The sequence below is a fragment of the Apis laboriosa genome, unplaced genomic scaffold (genome assembly GCF_014066325.1).
Source record: "Apis laboriosa isolate Shangri-la unplaced genomic scaffold, ASM1406632v1 scaffold9_cov152, whole genome shotgun sequence".
Classification (NCBI taxonomy): Eukaryota; Metazoa; Arthropoda; class Insecta; order Hymenoptera; family Apidae; genus Apis; species Apis laboriosa.
In genome coordinates this window covers 6,570,397-6,590,790 of record NW_025224966.1, presented here as the reverse complement: position 1 = coordinate 6,590,790, position 20,394 = coordinate 6,570,397, and the positions used below count along the sequence as shown (strand labels likewise).

At 33.5% G+C, this 20,394-nt stretch overlaps 1 protein-coding gene across 9 annotated transcripts in view; it reads left to right on the top strand.

Annotated features, from left to right (window-relative positions):
• LOC122719920 (rap guanine nucleotide exchange factor 2-like) overlaps positions 1 to 20,394 on the top strand; it is a 202,153-nt gene that overhangs the window by 150,401 nt on the left and 31,358 nt on the right. For 3 of the 9 annotated variants that reach the window (XM_043946191.1, XM_043946190.1, XM_043946188.1), the window contains exon 1: positions 19,803 to 20,026. The exons of the other annotated variants lie outside the window; for them this stretch is intronic. The gene's annotated coding sequence lies outside the window, so the exon portion shown is untranslated. Of the gene's footprint in view, positions 1 to 19,802; positions 20,027 to 20,394 lie in introns of those variants that run through there. 9 annotated transcript variants of the gene reach the window in all.

Sequence of the window (20,394 nt, the reverse complement as noted above, 5' to 3'; positions counted from 1 at the left end):
ATTACAAAGTTGAAAACAATATTGTTCGCGTATCATGTGTGAAATTATGTCGTTTGGAAGTGAAGGTAATGGAAACTTCAAATCGAGATCATTTTGGAAACTAGTAATAGTAGGAATTAAGAAAGTAGAAAGTAAACATGATATTTAATGGAAATTATATATTTTGGAGTCGAAATAATTTCTTTATTGTTGCATTAGATATATGTATGTATCGCGACAATTTAGCTATGAAGTTCGATAAGTGTTTCAAAATGGAAAATATTTCGGAAATTTCACGATGAAATTTGGTGTAGATTGAAAAAAAAATACGATGCTTAATGTAAATTACACAGTTCGAATATCTTTATAATCATAATTTAAAAAAATATAACATATCATAATAAAATATAATTTGATAATTAATCTCACATATAAATTCAGTATGAAATATAAATTCATTGCTCTAAACATATTGAATTTCAATAAATTTTCTTAATAATAATAATCGAAATTTATTATTTTGATTCATTATTTAAATCTTTATGCAAAGCATAAAAGAATGAAATTTCTCAAAACTAAATATTACTTATTAGAAAAGATTAAATGGATTTGCAAATTATACATAAATATCAATTCGATTACTTAGTTAAAATTTTGCTAATAAGGGAAAGTAGAATCGATCTCTCGGATAATTTGCTCGGATTAGTTCACGTTAATCCGGTTCGACGATGCTCGAAAATGGCACGAATGAATTCCAATTATCCAATTTCAATCGTTTTCACATTTAAAATTTACCAAAATTTCATATGAAAGCTTATCGTTTCTGTTTCGCGATCTCGTTGTTAATCATTCCATGTAACGAGTGAAACTGAATGATTCGTGCTGCCATCTATGATCTGTTTTACCGACTATTTGGATCCCGAAGAATCTTTTGATCGATAGATCACAAAATTTTATTCTTGAAAATAATCATATTATTCAATTTTTTATCTTTTTGCGAAAATTAGAAATTTTATAAATCTAAATTTTTTCTTAATTATATTTCTATTTAATACAAGTGTTTAATACAAATATATTTATATTTATTCTTTTTTTTTTTATCTCATTTTATTTGAAATATTTATATTTGATAATTTCATTTAATTAAATTTATTTAGAATTGAAAATTTTCTTTAAAATTCTTAAAATTTCTTTAAATTAATAATTGTTTCAATGTTTTATTTCGTGTTTTATTTCATTATATATTTTATCATATGCACATCCACAAATTCCTTGCAGTATTATTCATACTATCAACATCGTTGTGCAACATTTTAGATTCAAACAACACACTAAACCATGATAATCTCCGTATGCAGTCTCATAAAAGAAACTCACATATCCAACCACGAATTACAACTCTCAAGTACTCTCTATATATTCCATTTCCCCTCTTTATCGTACTTTAATCCCGTCTTATCTAAAATTCATCTTAGCTTTCTTCCACCGCATAATGTTGAAACGTTAACGATCCAAAAGAAACGTTTCCAACGAAACATTTAATATTATACATCTAATTTTTTCCTCGTTAATCGATGAATCGTGAATTTTAAACGATACCTAATTTCCATCGATCAACGATTTAAAAAGTTTTATGTTTCAAGGTCCGTTTCCCCTCCTTTTCATGGCTCAAAATAAAAAATCCACGATGCCGATGAAAATGTTGAAACTTGAGCTATGAATCATCGCGATATAATCGAAAACTCACGGAAACTCGTTATCGAATGATGAGACAGTTACGATAAGACGTCTCGAATTCGATCGATGATAACTATTCATGAGGGGGGATACGTTTTTTCGAAGAAACGAGATTACGAACCGTTGACGTGAAAATTTTCAATTCTCTAGTGATATCGCTGGGTTCGGGATTAAATTTTAAATTAATTTTACAGTATTTAAAATATTGTTTCTGACTGATGAATCCTTTTTTTTTTTTTTTTTTTTTTTTTTACGAGGGAAATGGATTAAATTAAATATTTGAGTGGAAATTTTCAACCCCCGAACGATATTGTTGAATTTGCATCGAATTAATTAATTTCAAGGTATTTAATATTCTTTGTTTTATATGAAAAAAAAAAGAGAGAGAATTATTAATGTCAATATGGAAAATGAAATTAAAATAGGATCGAGTAAAAATTAAATGAAGTAAAATGAGATAACCTAAAATTAGTGCCTATTTCGGGCACTTGTGACGCTTGAGGATGGCACTTGAGGGTTGAAAATGAAAGAGACGGTGGTACGCGCTACTGCAGAATGCACTTTGGATTATGCAACGCGTTGCCACTGTACCGTGGACACCCATCTCCATGTATGGTATACCAACTTCCTGTTCTCCGCTGTTTCAACCGTTTTTTTTCTAGCATTATCTCGGCTCCTCGGTTGACAACGTTCCATTATGCGGCGTATCGCTGTGATTATTCCTCCGGTCGAAATTAATTGCATTATCATACTCTAAATTATAGCGGTTTTAACGAAATATTATTCGATGTGTTCCGTACAATTAAAATTACGCAAGCAATTATTAATAGGATCTTATTAAATATATAGGATGCCTTGTATAAAATTATTTAAAATTCAATTTTTTTTGTCAACAACATCCAAACAATCTTCTGCTAAAATCATTTCATATTTTAATGATAAATGAATCACGATGTTTCGTGTCAAACGTAGATGAAATCTGTATCACAAAAAAACGTGATCGCTTTCACTAAAAGTTACCTTACCTGTTCTTATTAATCAATTTCTTTCTCGTATCGTGAGATTATTTTCCTTCTAATTGTAAGATATATTATTATTCGTAGCATAAAATGAGTTACTAATGAAAGTGTTACGTGATCGAAAAATCTATCTTTTCTTTATCTTAAATACCATCGATACGATTCGATTTAAAACATTCAGAGGAATATCCATAATTAACCATTATTTTTAATTGTATCAATTCTTTCCATTCGATCGATCTATTAAATTAAATTTTTAAACAAGAATACTTTTTTACCTTGTAATATATACAATAGCATACTCGCCTAATCATTTTCATCACAGAGAGATTAATAAGAAGAATCTCGATGAAAAGAACGAATCTCAATAGCTCGACGACAATCGTCTTCCCTTCCGAAATAAAAAGAATAACACGCTTCCTTCGATGTTTCCACGCTCATTAACTCTTCCGCAATAAATCTTCAATTCCTCGACTCGGATCCCCAATGATCCCCTGCGAACAGAATGGCGGAGGCAATATAGGAGATGACAAATATTACAGCTAGTGGATTTACAGCTCCGTTCAAAGTGATTCGTCCGCTCGATGCCTCTTAGATTCAGCTTCCAACGTGACGGATTACGCGGAAATCCAATTCAAACCCTCACATTAGAGCCGTCCGCCAACCTGTGTAATTCACGATCACGATTATCGTACACGCGATTCAAGCGATTCGCGTGTGGAGGAGATCGAGAGATCGATAAATATCAATGGCAGCTGGTCAGCTTGGCCGCTGAATTTTCCGATAATTTCCTTTTTTTTTTTTTTTTGGAACGGCAATTAGCCCGAGATGTTGGCGTTTATTTTGCACCCGTCTCTCATTGATTCTGCCACTTCTCTTCGCTTCGGTTCAGTCACTAAAACGGTATTTCGATCGATGACTTTCGTGGAAATTGGAGAGGAATTGTTCGATGACTTGAGAGTGGAATTTGCCTAGAATTATTAATTTTCATCGGTGCTGCACTCGAGAGTGTCACTCGAGATACTCGAACGTTTTATAATTGAGTGTCAATTTGAGAATAATCGAGGATGCTGATCTCGTTTGAGAAATAATTCTTCGTCAGTGGACACATCAGTTCGAGAATGAAAATCATTTTTAACAAAATATATTTATTTAAATTCGTTGATAATCAAAAAAGTTTGTCAGTGTTTTTTAATTCAACAAATTTTTGTGGCTTTTGATTTCCTTGAGGAAAGTTTGGAATTGGTTTGTTATTTAGTAAAAATTTTAATTTCGATTCAAAATTTCTGTAGTACGTTAATATCGCATAAACGTGTCGGCACATATTAAAATATACTGGAAAATGTAACATTCTCTAGATTTATTTATGCAAGGTGTACACTCCCATGAATTTTTAAATCGCTCGAGATGATTTTATTACAGTTTATTAAAATGTATGTCAAAGAATATATTTATTTTATATTATGGATTATATTATGGATAATGAACGATGAATATTTTTTTATCCTTTTTTTATCCACCTTGGTGTAATTAATAAATATAGAGGAAAGAAAATATAAAAATTTTTACGCGTAAAAATCTCTTCGTTATTCCACGTAATGATAATTTTTACGTTCAATTTTCATATTTTTTTTTTAAATTTTCCAAAAGCGATTACGCTTCTCGTGGAACATAATACCTTCGATTGATCATTATGCATCAAACCATTAAACGAAATTAAAATTGGAGCGCACAATCTTATATAACTTGCCTTCTAATTATTCCTCACTTCGAGAATTATCAAACTTCCTTGCAACAGAGTTTTGCACCAGCTTAACGAGTTTCCAGAAAGATTTAATATCAAAAGTCGTCGTGATCCTTCTCTAACTATTAAAAATAGTAGATATCTTTCGCTCTTTCGCGTTTTATCATTTGATTATTATTTAAAAAATATTCTGACAAACATTATACATTTATTATTTCAAATCCAATATTAATTAATTAACACATAGTAATAGAATTTTTTTATTCTTTCAACATCTTCCTTTTAATTTTGATAAATTTGTGCCATTAATTTTAATCATTGTAAAGATTATTACATTGTACCATTATACCAGCATCAGAAATATTATTTCGTATATCAGATTTCCCATTTTCCATCGATGCATCTCGTTCCTCCTCTTCTTCGTTTCGTATTCGAAATCTAGATATCGTGGAACAATTCGGACATTGATAAAAGAATTTTCCGGGCTGTAACGTAGTTGGAAGAGAAATATTGGAAGGATAGTTGTAGCATGTATCGCCACAGGAATCTCTATATAACCTGCTACAAATTGGACGTCTGACCTTTAACCTTCTGTCCTCTCTCTCTTCCACCTTTCGATCCATCATCTCCTTTTTGCTCTTCTGTTTCATCGATTGTCTTTCAATTCATATTTTCATTTGAACGCCCGATTGGAATGTTAATTCGATCTATTGTAATTTTTTTAAAAAAATTCGATGAAAATTCTCGATATTAATTTTATCAGATATTAATTTCATTATTAGAAACGATACAATGATATGATTAAAAAAAAAAAAAGAAGAGATTTTATTTGACATTTTAAATATCTTAAATATTTCTTAACACTTCTCGTTATTTAAAACTTATTTGAAACTTAAAAAATAAATTAATTATCCATTTTTATCTTATTTCAACTTACTCTAAAGATATTTTTCTCACAAATATCATCCCTCCACCGTTACAAAAATCCAATTGACAAGATTTCTTCCAACGATCATCTCTCCATACCTCATCACCCCAGATTAGAAAAGCGACCTATGCACAGTATCAACGTTCAGTTGTTCCTTCTTTCTCTCTCTCGATTTTATCCGAGCTTATTGTGCAGAGCTTCGTCGACTCGAGCTTTAAACGGGAATGAATCATTGCGAAGTGAAGTCCATCTGTGAGTAATAACGCGTCCTGGGGAACTGATGTCCAGCGGGCATCGAAACGAGCTCGAATGAAAAATGCAGAGAGAGAGACAGAGGAAGAGAGAAGAAAGAGCCGTAATCTTCCTATGCGATTTACTTTCGCGCTTTTCGCAACCGTGTTCCACGCTGTTTTTCCACCCAGCTTTTCTCCTTTCTCTCTCTCTCTCTCTCTCTTTCGTATTTTATTCTCCTCTTCTCCTCTCCGTTTTCGACGATTCCAGGGTTTATTCGGTTCGAGAGGCTCGCTCGCGATAATGCTCGCGATATTGCGCATTCACGGTCCACGATTCGAGGGATGTAAATTATTTATCGTCGTGTATTAGGCAACTTTAATATACGCCGGAAAGTGTACGGCTGAATAACTCGATTATTCGATAAAGCTCGATCTGTAACGAGAACTATGAAAATTTACTCTCCTCCGTTCGAGTTTGGATTTCAAAATTGGTTTCAATACCGGTGATGTAATTATTGTTGCTGGTGATAATTGAATTGAAATTATTCCCATTTCTTCTCTGCTTCGCACTGTTCGAATTTCCCGATATTGATTGAAACTTGTTTGCGTTAACTTGCTCGTTGGATGGGGAAAATATAAGAGGAAGAACTATGAAATATTCTGTTTAATTAGATAATTTTATTGTCTGTAAAGGAGAGTTTTTATAGTTAGTCGATATTTCGTTAGATGTTAATAAGGATTGGTAATTAATAATTGGTAGATTAAGTGTTTTTCAAACAAATTGTTTTTCAAGACAAAGGAAAAAAGGAAGGGAAAGAACGTTTCTTCTCTGACTTCTGGAGCGGAGAATGATTCAAAATTAACACTGGATTTTACCACTGGACAGTAACCAGTCGTACGGATCCACGTTCCTTTAACAAACTTGTTTTCCAAACAAAATTTATTTTTACTTACTTTCGATCCAAACGATACGCCTTCTTCTTTGGAAAAACGCAGGTCTTTGTTCTCCAGTTTCCATGAAGCTCACTCAAACTTTTGCTTCGATATACAATGAGAAACGAGATCGAGTTATTGTGTTCGGATTAAAAATTCGTAAATTTTTTTTTTAATCTGCGAAGAAAAATTTCATTCGATCAAATTTATCAGTGATAAGAATTACATTCATAGAAATAAATTAGTCTTGACATTTTCAATTTTTAATTATACAGAACCTGCTCATAAGACAGGTTTATATTTCTGATTACCCATTTCCTTTCCAATCTTCTTTTCCAATCGAATTATCTCACTCTTTTATAGCGAGAGTATTATATTGTATCCATGTTGGAATTTTTACAAGAATTAAAAAACTATATTTATTTCTCGTTTAACGAAATGAAAATGTATTTAATGATAAAATCTGCAATAAATACACATTTGTTTACGTTATCTCGTATTTCTTTTTTTGCTTTTGTTAATTTTTTATTATTTTATTCTCTCGTTTATTTTCAATTTTGTTTGTTTGTTTGTTTTTTACGCGGAATTCGCTCCGGAAATCGGCTACCATTGCAACCATTGATCGGAATTCGATCAGAGTTGAGGGATTGTTTGCCGTGGAAAATTCGTGCACGAATAAATCCATGTAAATTGTTCGGGGTAACGAAGATCCGCTTATAATTATTCCTCATTAAATATCGTGACGTCAAAAGCACTTTGCTACTGAAGTGTTTATAACAGGCAGTTGATTTAATTTCAATGTCCCACCCTGGAGAAGTAGAGTCCGATGCAAATGAAGGGAACTTCTTGCCCTCTCTCTCTCTCTCTCTCTCTCTTTTTTTATCAATCTTGATCTTGAACAGACGTTGAATTATCAATGGTCAAGAATGGATACTTAATTATCGAATCGAATTATAATTTTTAATTTTAGAAAATATTCATTTCCATTATTTGAATGTTTCAAACGAAAAACTATTGTGAAATAATATTGTTAATTATTGTGATCATGTTACTTACATATATCTACGATGCTAATTAATATTCGTTTCGAGCGAATTATTATGATTATTTCAAAATATCTTTGCTTTTTAAAAATCTCTTCTGCTTTTTATAAAATTTACAATTATTACATTTCTTTTAAATTTCTCTTTAAAACAAACAAATGATCTTCTCGCTCATCTTGTTATATTTAAAATATTTCTTTCGCGTTACAATTACTTTAATATAGGATAAATTTCTATTTTATTCGAGTCGAAATCATTCTTCATTTCCTGTTCCAATTTTTTCTTCGTCAAACATTTAAGAAATTAGATCACAGAATTAACACGAAAAAAGCGATGAACTCGCGCAGATCTTAAAATTATCAAATCTACATGTATTACAATTCTACGTAATTAGATTACATTTATTACATTTATTACAATTGTACTGATCTACAACCTAGATCAAGATATTTCTTATTTTTCCTGGAAAAATAATTGCAAAAAATAATTTAATGACACGTATTATGTATTACGTAAGCAACGATATGATTTGTCTCACCAGAGTCGTATCAACCGGATACTTCATCAGCTTATGCTGATTCACGTGAAATCTGCTGAAAACTTTGGCTGATCTGGCTCAGTTTCTTCGCACATGTTGACTCATCCGAAAAGAAAAAAGAATCTCTCTTTCAAGAGAAAAACCTCTTCTGTTCGAAGATTCCACGGATTGGAGGGTGGAAAGGAAGTCAGAATCGGGCGGGTTTTCACCGATTATCCGCGGGAGGGAAAATGGCAAACACCGCGTTTAAATTGAACTTGTTGATCGGCGAGCTGCGCGGGTTAATGAAAATTTCAAAGCGGAAATATCAAAGCTTCCATCACGGGCGAGTTAAAGCATCGAGTTCGAGCATGCATATTTAAAGTGGGAGCCAGGTTCTCGCCTGAAAACGCAGCAGATTTTTTTGATTCGATCGACCGATTGGCTGAAGTAGGGATCGTTTAAATTCATGATTTCGAGGAAAAGAAAAATTTATTCTTCTCAATATTGCTTGTTATCTCTTTGATCAAGTAAATTTTGATCGACATGTTAATGACATTCCACAAAAATCTCATTTTTGTTATAGGATATTGAAAATTATATATCGTTTTTAGTTAATATTTTTATCTTATGGAACGATAAGCTTTTCTCTTTTCTTCGTTTTAAAATAGTTCCTTTTTCTTCTTACTACGCGTTAAACGAACATTTTTGTCATTTCTTTAAAGAATTTTCATCGTTCTACGATTAACAATAAAAACACGTCACACGCCAATATATCGCGAGGATATATTAATTTTCTACATCTCTCTCAAAAACATCGCACGAATAATTATTATTACACTTTCTTTTCCACACTAATTCTCTTCCTGATCGTATGACATATCCTCGAGTATTCATTAAATACTCGCATTAAATTTGATCGGCAATATACACTCGAAAAGCCATCGAATCAACGGACAGATGCAACACGCCGCGATTGCCGCAATTACAATGAACTATTTATACCATTTATAAGTTAAAAAAGAAAACGGGGAATGGAAGCCGTGTTTGTCGGTCTCGAGCACGGTATCTACGAAGGGTCGATAAGTGGACGTCAATTAATAAGTGATTCCGCGTGGTCGATGACTGTGCGCGCTACTCCAGTTTTTCCCTCCGTTTTCGATCCTCTCTCGACCGCGGTTCAGTAATTAGTTTTCGGTCCACGGGTGTGGTTAATCCAGTGGTTATTCTTTCCTTTCTCTCTCGCTCGTAGGCGAGAAACAAACGGAACGAAATTTTTCGATCGAAGAGATTTTCGCGATTGAAGAGATTTAAAAAAAGAAAAATGAACGATTGTATTCAATTATCGAAATCGAAATCGATATTGCGCGTAATATAATTGGAACATTGTTTTATTCGTATAATTATATTATAATTATATGTAATTTTTATTATTGCTGAAAAGTTATTGCTGAAGAATAGCGTTGTTAAACAAAATTGGCAAGTTTAATAGAAATACGAGTACTTTATTCTTTTATTGAATCAAGCATTCCCAAATTTTAGAAGGAATCTCTATCTCTTTCCAAGCAACGAAACTCTGAGTAAGGACGTGTACAGTGTTCTATAAATTATCGAAAAGGCTGGAACAAAGAAGAGGGAAAAAATTTGAAATTTTACAATTTTACGAACGTACGCGTTCCGAGAAAAACGTTATAGAAATACGATTGATCACTGGTAGGCGTGAACGAGAGTCCCTGTAACGAGATGATCTTCGAAAACTCGAGACGATTGAAACTAGATCGTGGTGCAGGATGCGGGTATTAATTGCGTAACAGGCGTGCACGGTTCATCCTTCGATACCAGGCGTCAGCGACGATAGACGCATTTTTTCAAGAAGCTTATCGACGTTGATGAATCGACGTCGGGCGCCGAGTCGTAACGTCACCGTCTGGGTTGAATCCCCCGGAATTGTTCGACTCGTAAATATCGCCTCCGATGAAACGGAAAACGGCAGCCGAGATTGATGCAACTCGCAAGATTCAACGGATTTTTAATTGTTCTTATTTTCGTTTGGATTAAGCCTCCGGATGTTTTAAGTTTTAAAGGAAAAGTTAAAAGGATCAAAGATTGTTACGTTACGCTACTGATGTAAATGAAGCCAAATAACGTGTCAATTGCGTGAAATTTGATATCGCAAAGTATAGAAATGTTACGCTGATTAATTAAAAAATTAGAGTTTAAAATTAAAAAATTAGAGTTAAATGAAATAAATTTTCATTGGCTTGGAAAATTTGGAGAAATGTTGTGAGTTGCATAAAAGTTTGTAAAGACTTAATAAACAAAGGTAATTGAATTGGAGAAATTTATTATCGAATGAATTCGTTTCTAGCTATCTTTTTCTTTCTTTCTTTCTTTTTTTTTTTTTTTCTTTCTGTAAAGTTTCTGTTTTGCTTTGTTTGTTATATTATCTAAGTACAATTAGTCGCTTAAGTAAAGCTTGAAGCGATAGCTAGCTATCTTATGGAAATTGGAAATGTCGTGTTGAATAAATTCGTGATTAGTTTGTTTAATTACTTGACTCATCGAGTTTTCAATGATTATCGTCCTTCGCAAATTGCATTGATTATATTGCGCTCGATAAACCTTTATTTCACGATTAAATGGAGATCGCATAAATGAATATAAAATTTTCTAACTCCATTGTAAATTTATATATAATATCGTTTATCGACATCTTCTTTCTATGTAATTTTTATAATTACCATTTTTTGTAGGGCGCGACATTGGTCAGATGAAAAATATTTAATAAGCAGTAATCTTGGGAATCTTTTGCACGTATAATTCTTGTTTTCATAAGTCGTGTAACAGATTAATAGTTGCGTGTAATAATACGTGTTATAATGGATTTCACTTTGCAAACTGAATATATTTAAAACTAAACTTCTATTTTGATCTTGATCCAATTTGATTGCTGGAATTTAGTTCAAGTTCGTTTCATTTCGCTTTAATAATTTTGATTCGTTCGATAACTTCGTTAAATGTATCGTTCAATTTTTATATATCTACGCTTAAAGGCGAGTCTCGTTGAAAAGAAGCTTACGTAAGCTTCTGTTGTTGCATCATTATCTTTATTAGAAAATTAACTTATGTTATTTGGAAAAATTTTAAAAAGTTATATAATATATCTAACATAGTAAGAGAATAGTTTCTAGATAACTTATCTGTCATTTCAAATCATTATTTATATTTCAATTAAGAAAATAATTATTAAACCAGGAATTGAATAATTCCAATTATTAGAGATAAAAAAGAATCTTTGTCGATTCTTCAATAATACTTTCTTTCTCTCTAAGTTTCTTTATATGATACAGAATTAACACACTCGAGATAATCTTGCTACTTTTTTTTTTTACGTATAAATATAACGTATTGTTATATATTTACATTCCCGTCATTCTATCGAAGTTCACAAGGTTATCGAGAACAGATTATGACATTAATAAATTCATACGAAGTCTTCGAGATCTCGACAAGAGGTTTCAGAGAAACATGAATGAAAACGGTTCGAGGAGTTTCTGCTCTCAATTAACAACCGCACGAACGACGTTCTCACGACGAAAACTGAGTTTGTTCGTCCATATGAGAATTCGATGACGAGATTTTTAAAATCTTAACGCCTGTTTGTGTGGAAGGAACTTAAAGGTATACATCACACGATGCCACATCCGTAAGCGATTACGGATAAGAATTCACCAGGAGGATGTGTTCGTGGAGGAAGTTCACGTAAAATTGACCTCATCGCCCTCCCCCAGACGATTCCAACGGGATGAGTCTTTCTCCGGAATTCGATTTTATCTTCCACCACACGCTAAAATACCGACGTACAATTCCATTCATTGAGAGTTCGTGGCACATGGTTCCTATTTTCCCTTTCATTGCAATATATAGGGAGTGACTGCTTAGAGAAGCAAGTTTTTTGAACTGGAAATTTAAAAAAAGTAGTTTAGAAGAGGAAAGGACGTGATCTCGATAAATTGACAATTTTTTTGAATTTTGTAAAGATAGAACTTAAAAATCTCTTTCAATCATAAATTTCGTAATATGACTGCGATAAAAAGTTCTACAATATTTCGTTATTTATTTTTGCAATTTATCGCAAAATAAATAATAAATCAATAAAAATCACAATTGTAAAATGTACCTCATCCCAAAAATAAAAAGAAAAGACCAACATCCCAAGCATCCTTAAAATTTAAAAGTTCGTCTTAAGGTTCTATCGCTGAAAGAACCTTACCCTCTCTTCGGAGGGTAAAGTACGTTACATCAAAAGGGATCGTAATTCTTTAAAATCGATATTCGAAATTGCGCGAGAACAGTTGGTGAAGAGGAACTGGTCGCCGTTTAAAAAGATAGGATAGGATTCTTGGCGTGTCGAGAGCCGAGCAAATCTCTGAAAGTAAAAGGAAAGTCAGAGAAATGGCGGTTCTTGGTCGATTGTGCGCAACGTACTTACGGCTGATTTTGCTCGGCTTGGGTGCACAAAGAGAGACTTATCGCGCAAACAGGGTAGCAAGGTTTGGTTAATGAGCCCTGTGAGGAGTGACAAGGCTGCGGTTAGAGATTTGCACGCGAAAACTAACACGTGCGTGCGACACGAGCTCAGAGTGGGAAAAGAAAGTTAAAGAAGCGGAGGTTTCGCTCTTAAAATAAATCGGCCAGACAAAAATGTTGCCCGGTCTATACGAGGACCGTCGCTATTCCGTGCATTTTTCTTTTTCCCCCCCCTCCCCCCCCCCCCTCCCCCAATTCGCGGCGTCTCTGTTCTTCACTGAAGTTTGAAAATTCGTCAAAGGAGATATGAGAATTTCGATTTCGTTTTGAAATTGAGGGAAACGAGTTTATGAATCTTGGTACGTATATTCTTTCAGACTCGAATTTTTGATGAAATAGGATAGGAGTCCTTGTGAAATGAACGAAATGGAAATGAGAATCGAAGAGAATTTTATCTTATTTTTCGAGCGTATACATAATATATTTGAATATTTTTTTTTTCTTTTTTATTTATTAATTTATTAATTTGCAATGGAAAAATTTGTTTTGGAATAATTAAATGATAATTGTCTTTTTTCCTTTCGCGAATTTGTGACTTATTTCGTATCTATTATTTATTAATTAGGCTTCATTTGTTAGCTAAGATTCTTACGAATATTATCGAATATTAGATAAGATTAAGCGTAATGAATGAATGAATTCCTAATGGAACTGAGAAATATGTAAAACAGATATGATTAGATACGCTTCCGTACAGTCATTGTCATTTACTAATTAAATGCGAAGCGATGTTCGTACATTCGTGTTTATTGTAAAAAAAAAATACAATGTACAGTTTTATTCTTCGAAATTATGTTGGGTTCATTCTCGTGCTCGCTTTCTACGACTGTAAGGAAAAGATTGACGTCACAGACGTTCACCTTTGGTCTCATTCCACACTAGTAGAGAAAGAAATGAGTAAAAACTCACTATGCATGCGAATTCTGATATTCTTTCGCAATAAATAAAGAAATTAATTAATTCGCATCGATCGTTACGTCAAATATTACAACGAATCGTAATACACAACAACATTGTGCAACAAATAAAATTCGAACGAGCAAAAACATTACGAGCAAATTTCAAAAATAATTGTGCGATAATAAAATTCACGAAAGCCAAAAAAACAAAAAAATAAATCATCGAATATGAATATCCTGAGGACAAATATCATATTGAGGTGCAACCGTAATTACAAATCTTCTCACTGCAATTCCTTATATTGGAAATACAATTGTAAATTATGAATTTGAGGTGGATTTTCCATTAATAATGCAACTCTAAATCGATTCTTTTCTTTACATTTTATTCTTCCATTAATTATTTTATTTATAATTATTTTACATTTATTTGCTCTTCATTTAACTGGATCTTCTAACCCTTTAGGATCAAACTATAATAATTATAAAATCTCATTTCATCCATACTTTTCAATTAAAGATTTATTAGGATTTTATTTAATTTTATTAATTTTTATAATAATTAATCTTCAATATCCATATTATTTAAGTGATCCAGATAATTTTAAAATTGCAAATCCTATAAATACTCCAACTCCATATTAAACCTGAATGATATTTTTTATTTGCATATTCAATTTTACGAGCAATTCCAAATAAATTAGGAGGAGTAATTGGTCTAGTAATATCAATTTTAATTTTATCGAATCATTGAATTCTAAAAATAATTCTGCGATAAACAAAAAGTTCAAAATTCATTGCTTTCTCTTTTCTTTTTTACTCGAAATCGATGTCCTTACTTAAATAAATAAATAAATAAATAAATAAAACAGAATTAATTAACGTTGGCGTGAAGAAGAATATCAAATTCATTCGCGACCCGGTTTACTTCTGCTTAGTTAAATCGGAGCAGCCGGTGTCCCATTTCCCTTTCTTTTTAAATCCACGTTCCAAGACGATTCACTTCCGGCCAGGCGCCTGCTACCATTCGAATCCAAGGCTCAAACGCATCCCCCGCTTCCTGTCTTCCCTCCCCCCTTCCTTAACGTCTGCTCGCGCGAAACGAAGATTTTTAAATCCAATGATCGAGTTGTCGTTGCACTTTGAACCTTTGATCCTCTCGAGAATCGTCTCTCGAGAAAATAGAGCTCGTTGTCTTCCCTCGTTGAAATCGGATTGAAATGACGCGCACCATTGTGTGTCGGTTGTGTTGCATAACGCGATCGAATCGTATTTCGATATTTTCACGCGATCATTGCGTGACACACTTTAAGTCTTCCTTAGGCCGAAGAAAATTTGCGACCAAATATTATGATAGAATGATTTTGAGTTATTGAAATTTGCCTTACACATTGGAATTCTACTTTCCATTGTTGTACCTTCAAAGCTTGGAAATTGATATATTTAGATCGATATAGAAAGTATCGAGTTGAGAGAGATTATTGGATTGATTCAATTGGCAAATTTATTTATTAAACTTTGACATTTATTATCTTCGAGAAGAAGAACATTCTCGTATCTGTTTGTTACGAGGACAATGGTTTTTACCATTTTAAAGTATCTTTATTAGCATTCTGAATTCTGAAAATCTTCTTGGTATCGAATAGTTTATAACGATACAATTAATTACCAAATTAGTCGTTGCTGTCTAATTGCCTAGTCCGGAACACGTGGACCAAGATTTCCGGATATTTCTCGTTATTCGCCGTGGAATTGTGCAGCCGTGGAATGAAGCACGTGCTGTCTCGCGCATTCCGATAAATCTTCGACTTTCCTAATTAATGATTCATACAATTGCCATGACATAATTTATGCATACACATCGTGTGTGTAATACGAGCAACACGTATCAAGTTTGTCAATGAAGTCGTCACTCCTTTGTTATATTTCTTCTCAATAATTCGTTAAATAATTCCAGAAGAAGGGAGAAAGAGAGAACAATAAATAGATACACAACATCGCGATCGAGCGCATCGTCGTAGAGCGATATTTCAAAAATATTTTGCCCAATTATTTATAATAACCGTTTTGTAATTGTAACCAATTGAAATTCGCGATATCAACGCTGTAGGTGTTCTTCTAATCTATCGTATTCAAATTTCTCGTCACCGTGCTTTCGAGGAAGCGAAAGCTTCAAATTTCAACAAATATCCCGTAAAAAAAAAATCATTGCATCGACCCGCTCCTGTTACAAAATTACAAGTTTAAGTTTTACTACCAAGAACTTCATTCGAACCGAAAGAATAAAATATCATCGTGCCAGCCTTTCGTTTTTAAAGTTTCAAAGTTTCGAAACGAATACAATAATTTTGTAAATTTTATAAATTAATCTTACTTGTTTCAAATTATATCCCGCAGTTCGACAAATTTCAAGATTCATTTCGTCCAGAAGCTTCATAGACACTTAACCATAACTAGCGTAACGTATCTCGAGAATCTCGAGAATAATCGAGGAAGGGAAAGTGAACGTCTCGATCAACTGTGCATTCGAAAAACCGTGTTAACGAGAAAGAAAAAAACGGAGGGATTTAAGCATTCCATCGTTGGAACGGGGACGTGGTCGAAGCGCGCGATACAACAACTCGACCCAGATCTTTTTTCATCGCGACTCATTCGATGCACCTGCAACTTTTGCACAGAACCTGCCCACTCTCCTCCCATGATACGCGCTCGATGGGCCAATGCTATCACGCAACGCGCTCGAGTGATTATAGGCTTTGCGCTTTGGCCGGTTTGTGCAACGTTTGTGTTAAAGATCGGCGGTGGAGAATCGTGGAGAATCGGTGGATCTCGCGCAATGCGTTGTCTGCGAATGCGGCGCGGAGGATGATGCACAGGCGTTAGACGACACGGTCGTGCAACGTTTGCACGCCATTGCACGGGGTTTCGGGTCAGTGGCCCGTTTTATCGCGAATCTCGTGGCGCGTTTGACGTGTTCATCCGCGCTTAAAGCGATCATTTTTTACGTAGCTGTGGTGGTTTACGTGGTTTTTAATGGCTGATCGTTTTTAAAAAATAATTTTGTTAGCTTTAATCTTTTATCATTTGGATTTGATCTTTTGCGATTAGAGGAATTTGAAGATAACATTCCATAGGTATATTTTTTTTTTTTTCTTTTAATCTTGTGTAAAATAAACGAAGGAAAATTAAAGTGAAAGTGAATTAGAAATTTGTAATTTATTTCTAATGAAAATGAAAATAGAAATTGAAAGATACCTTCATATATATCTTATGAAGAAAATAGTTGCCGATGGAACTGTGTTAGCAGAGTTAATGGAATGTGTTCAAAATATATTTAAATTACGGTTGAAGGCCTAACAAGAATTCCTGTATTCTTCGGTGTACATGGTAAAATTTGGTGGTACCTTGTAAATGAAGGCGAATTACTAGGCGAGTGACATGAATGTAGAGTGAAAGCGTTCTTCCTTTTCTTTTTCTTTTTTTTTTTTTTAGTTTTTATATATATATATATAATAGAATAGCGAAGGAAGACGGTAATGTAATTAATGAATATTGGAGCGACGATGGTTGGAATTTATGTCGCGGATACTTTATCATATGCGTTCTTTGATGTTTTGCACCAAGCAGTTGTAGTTTCAGTATGCATAATTTATGACAAATATTACATGGATGAGAAGAGTTATATATATTAGAATATACGATCGTCGTATGCGTCTCGAATCAGAGCTCTTAAGATACTCTTAAATAATATAAAAATTCAAGTAGGATTGATGGCAAATTGTGTGAAGTGTTTACTGATTAAAAATATTTTATAAATTCCAAAGTAAAATGTTTAAAAATTAAAATCTTTTCTTCTATACTTCTCCTCAGAAAAATTGTATAGATCCATACACATTTATTCATTCCTCTTCGAAATTTAACAATAAATTTAAGAATTCGATCGAGTATCTATGATATTGAGTTTCGATTCATTCTTCGAATGAAATAATTTCTCGATACTCTTGATTGGATCGATTTACGAAGATGGATAGAAATAGATTCACGAGATTATTTTAACTTTCCAGAAGATTTTTTGTCAAATATTTAAAAGAAGATACGAGTGAATTTCATAATCGAGGAAATAGGGCGAGTATATTTTGAGAGTGAACAGATCTAGAATGTAACAAGATTTTATAAGATACGTGGGGATATGTATATATTTTGCCGGTGATTTTATTACGAAATTCAATCGATCGCAGATCCCTCTTTCACGAAGACTTGTCCATTGAACCGTGAAGGACTGGCTTAGATCTAGAAAGCTACGGACATGTAATCATTTTTACTCTGTGGGAACATAACTGTACCTTATAACTCTTACTTTAGAAACGATTATTATTCCAAACACGTTCGCTAAACATTGTATCGCTCCTCCTTACTGAAAACATTAAACTATGAATATTTATAAAGCTTACAAAAAGTAGAAATCGTCGTAACTTAGGAACTTAAGAATCACGAAACGAGGACAAGATCATTATGAAAATTGGAATGCCTTTCAGATTTCTCTGTGTATAAAAAGGAACTTACAAGAAAAGAAAAAAATAATAATTAAATGAATAAATAACGATCTTATCGATTAATTAATTAAGAAATAATTGAAACAATTATTATACATTCTCCTTATCATCTGTTAGATAAATTTCAATCCGGAAATAGTTAAAATTAATTTATAATAACTCAAAGATTTATTATATGAAAAATATTTGTTTAAAATATAATCTTGACCGTGTGAATTGATCGTGTAACAAACGTTCCTGAAGACATTCTGACCTCTGGTCGATTCCACGAAGCCACGTAATGACGTATATATGCACACATGTATGAGTCAAATCCTCAACTTTCCATTCATATCTTGCGGTCACACGTAGAATATTTAACGTGATGTGCCACCATCACGTGTAATAATGGACAACACATATGGATAATAGAACACGAATAATAGCCTTATTGACAGTGATCAGAGGAAATTACATAATTTGCGAAAATAGCAAAAATTATTTCTCGTTTCTTTGTCTCTTCGGAAAGGAGATTGCGCTTTCTTTTCGGCATAGAGCGGAAAATGTCAGTTTCGTCCTTTCTTCGAAATTTTTCTCTTATTATATACGGAACATTTATCTCGAATCTGCTGTTGCCAAAAAAATCTGTTTTGAAAACATCGTCGAACGTCAAATCTCAAAGCCTCGTTCGATTATTCTACAACTCTTCTCCATCTTCAACCTCTCCCAAAGGATTTTCTCGAGACGTCAGCCAAGTGGTGCAACCACAAAGCGGCCACGTTACGCTATTCCCCGCAAATGGAACGCCGATGTTCCAACTTTCGAACAGCCTCGAAATCGAATTCCAACTTTTCTTCTAGGGATTTTGATTCGACAGGGTTGCTATTTTAAGTCGATCTCGAGCTGCTTGCGGTTGACACTGCTGGCTCGTACACAAATATTGGATTACTTCAGATTAAGACGTTTAGAGAAATCTCTGCGTTCTTTAAATAATTGACGATGTTCGAAAAGAGTTGCGAAATTTTTTCCTCGCTTGCGAATTCTTATTGCATTTAAAGCGAAGTCTTGATTGACAATTGAATATCTCATGAGAAAACATCCAGTGTTTATGAACCAGTAACAAAGACATTTCTGTTCTTCCTGTGATAATGCAAGGTTTTCTGTTTACTACATTTATTATTATTATTTAGTTGTTTCGAATGATTGAATTATCGAGAGATGAAGAGCAAGTAAGAATGATGTAATGAACGATCTATTATTAATTATTATTCAAAAAGATTCGACTCAATTATCTATCGATTGGAATAAATACATATAATACATCTTTCTTTCCTCATCAGCATCATCGATAATTACCTCGAGAAAAACGTGGCGATCCTTTTCTTATAATATTCTCTTTATTTCTTTTCCAAATATTCTTTTTCAAGAGTATATTGGTCCCAATACTTGCTACTCCACTAGATAGACGTCTCTCGTTCGCACGAGATCGACGTGTCGGTGTACAAAGAACGGACAAAGAACGAGGAGAAACGGGGAGGGAGAAGAGGAAGAAAAATTAACATCCGCGGAGAAGATAACGAGCTTATCAATCGCGTGCCAGACAAACGGCACCAGTCGCGTTTCGTCCCTCGATCGGTTCGCGCGAAAATCGCATCAATTTCGATCCAATTCATTCGATCCATCGATCCGCTCGAACGACGTACGCTTTCAAGAATTAATGAAATCTCCTCAAGAATTCCATCGAGTGAGTGAATCGAGTGAACCGAGTTAACTGTGAGAGAAGAAGTGTCTTGTCTTCGATTTCGTTCGCGATTCAACGCTTTTTCTAAAATTTGACGATTGATTATTCGCTCGTGGCTCGAAGAAATCGAGGTAAAAAAAAAAAAAAAAAAAAGAAAGAGTTGGAGACGAAAGAGTTGTTGAAGAATACCATTGGAATTGTGGGGGGCTTATCCTCGTGGGTCACGAGAAAATGCTGTTTTGCAAATTCGTTCAGAGTTCGAGGATTATTGGAGTGGACTGTTGGTGTTTTGGTCGCGATATCTCGCTCTTTTTGTGCATCTTCTGGGAATCCTTTCCTTTCCAGGAAATGCATTTTGCGGGGAAAGGGACGGGATTGAATGAACTTTTGTGCAATTTTTATCTGTCAAGGACGGGCACGTTCTTCGCGCTCTATTGGAAAACTTGTATGTTCGTGTCCATGTTCTTTTTTAGGTGTTATAGATTTTATAGAAAAAAAA